A 3,057-nucleotide genomic window follows, 5' to 3' on the forward strand; every position below is an offset into this window, starting at 1 on the left:
AAAGCATTTCAAGGAAGCAATCACAAAGTCCTGTCTCTACAACACAGCTGCCATCTCCCTCCTCAGCCAGGAGCTGTCCCCTCTGTCAGGATGAGCTCCAGAGAGCCAAGTGCAGCAGCCCTTGCAGGACAAGGTGGGCAGTGCATCAGCAGGGCTGATGGCAGCAGCCACCACCAGATGTGGCACCCCTGGGTGTCCCCAGGCACCTCAGCCTCACAGCACAGTAGCCAGGGCAGCTCACAAACCTCAGCACCCACACAAATGCACCTCACCACAAGATCCTGCAGGAACTGTGGGATTTGCAAGGGTTCCATCCCAGGTGTACAGAGCTCTGAGACAATTATTATAAAAATAAAAAGTGCATTTCTAAATTTCTACATCTCCTGACTCTTTTAAACTGGCTAAAAGCGGGTGATCCAGGAACTCTGCTGAGGTTTTTTTTGTTTGTTTTATTTTTATTTCAGCAGTGAGCAAGTTCAGATAATCTCATTAAATAACTTATCATCAGTGATAGCAAAGATGTTAAGAAATCCTATTCCCAGATACATGAAGTACCAGTCTATACCACATTTTAATCTGCCATTTTTTCACAAGTGTCAGCACACCAGATTGTCCTCTTTACTGTCATACAGAGCTATTTATCCATCAAACCAAATGTAAAAAATAACCCTCCACTGTGATTATCTGTAGAGACAAAATCCCAACTGCAAGGCTGTTTCCCACACAGAAAGCTATGAGATTTCATAAGATCAACAATAGAACAAGGTGTTGGTATATAAAAGTAAAAATGTCACTATCCATCATCCATAACAATAGTAATTTCATGAATTGTAAGGCTTATATACAAGCTGTACAGACAATTACTAGATTTCTGAAAAAATTGTAGTCAGAGGAAGTAAAAGAGTTTAGATAAAATCATAAATGTGCTGAAAGTCCCTCAACACCACCACTACCTTGCATGCAATAATTATGTTGTCATTTGTGCTCAGGAAGAACAAACAAGAAAAAGACACAGATCCCTGACTCCTCCAAAGAAAATGTTTGCTCAAGAAACACCAAGTAGAAAACACTTTCACAAATCTTATTGTGCCCAAGAGGAGCTGTAAGCAGCACAGCAGACATTTACACTTGCCAGAACTCCATTCTAAATGACCTATTCAATACAAACGACTGCCTGGCATTGTAATTGCTGCACTGCTCTTCTGCTTGTGATTATTGTCCTAAAGCAGATGCACGGCAAACTTTGCAAAATTAAATTATCACATGTAAAGTTTGTTCCTCTTGTCATGTAGCTGGTGTCCTGGATACTTTGATGAAGCAATTGAGACTGAAATCCCTAAATTTTACTGCATTTTGTTTTTAAAAAACAGTGTTTCTTTGCATCTTAAGGTAAACAATGGACTTTGAAGTCTAGGTATAATTAAATAGGAAAAGAAACAACATGCTGATGAGTCATGCATATGGAATTTATTTAATACAGCATTCTTTCCAATTTAGCTTTTGCTTCTGAATTAGCAATCTGTAAAAATAGATGGGGTTGTTCATACCAACACCAACAGTTTATTTCAGCTTCCCTCAAATAATGTGTTATTTTAGGTCTGAAAGTTATTTTTGTATCAAAATCTCTGTGACCAAAGCTGCTACACTCAACTTTTGCTATTTCTTTCAGATGAAAAGTGAAAAGTTAATGCACAATTGTTCAACAAGCAGGAGGTGAAATGCTGCAGCACAGTCCCTACCCACCAACCCATGAAATACATGAAGCTTTCTTCACATCCACTGTTTAAGCAGGACCCCCACAATGCCTTCACTTAGGAGTCTGCATAAGAACAAATGGCATAATATCTCAAACTTAAGAGATACAATATGTTTGCAAATTATTTCCATAAGTACGTTAGTAAATGAAAAGAGAAATTTTATATCAAAGCAGAGGAAAAGAGTGGGAGTTCTTCACCAAACAGCTTGTCTCCCAGTAGAAAGTATGTTTTCGGGTTCATATATGCTAAAAAAACCATTTAAAACTCTAAAGCTGTGCCCATTGCTACCAGGTGGATATATCTGGAATGTTATTGTTCATGGGAAACACTTGGATGACAACTAAATTCCAGGGAAGAGCACTATAAAACTGTGTTCTGTTTTCCATTAGAAATTGCTCCCTCCATATTTTTCACCACTCTTTGCACACTTCCTTCAATACATTGAGACCTCAGACTTCAGGATAACATATTTTTTCTTCAGCTCCCAGTTAAGAAAAAGTTGTTTGATTTCAGACACATACAGGTACAAAATCAGCCACATTTTCAGCATTTGGACATGTGCTGAACCTTATTTCCAGTGATCTGGTAGGTAGAAGAATTAGAGGCCTGGAAAATTCAAATTAAATACTTACATTGACATTCAGGGCTGTTAGCACTCATGATGATTTTAAAAATCAGATCCTTGCTTCTTTTGGAATAGTGGTCACCTGCACAGTAAAAGGTTTTCTTAGGAATCTCTCTGCAACCCCAGTACATGGTGCAAAACAACCTCAGTGATGCACACATTAGTTGGGAACCTCACAAGCTCAGCTCCCAGTGCCCCCACATTGCAAAGTTCACATTTTCACTTGGATTGCCCTTTGTCTCTTAATATGGTAATTACATAATGAAATACCTAAAACACCACACTAATTCTACAAAATGCCAATCCTTTACTACCAAAGCCTGCCTTAGTATCCTCAAAACTTCTCCCACTTGCTGGGAGCAATGTCAGAGGATCTGTATGCAGTCTAATCCTCTTCCCCTTTAGCATAGTGATGCTACAAGACTGAGTTTATATTATTTTATTTTTTCAGTACCAAAGCTGTCACTTCTCTTATCTAAAAGATATCAGATACAACTAGAGAGTGAAGGTAATTAATTGTCTGCCTCAAAGGCAGGATCATCGTACTCATGTCATCCCCTAGCAGAGCCTTGTCTGGCTTCTCCACCATGGAGAATACCCCAAAAACTCCTTAGGTCAGTTCCAACATTCAGCTCTTCTTACACAGAGACCTCAGCCCACCTCTACCCCAAACCT

The sequence above is a fragment of the Zonotrichia albicollis genome, chromosome 9 (genome assembly GCF_047830755.1).
Source record: "Zonotrichia albicollis isolate bZonAlb1 chromosome 9, bZonAlb1.hap1, whole genome shotgun sequence".
Classification (NCBI taxonomy): Eukaryota; Metazoa; Chordata; class Aves; order Passeriformes; family Passerellidae; genus Zonotrichia; species Zonotrichia albicollis.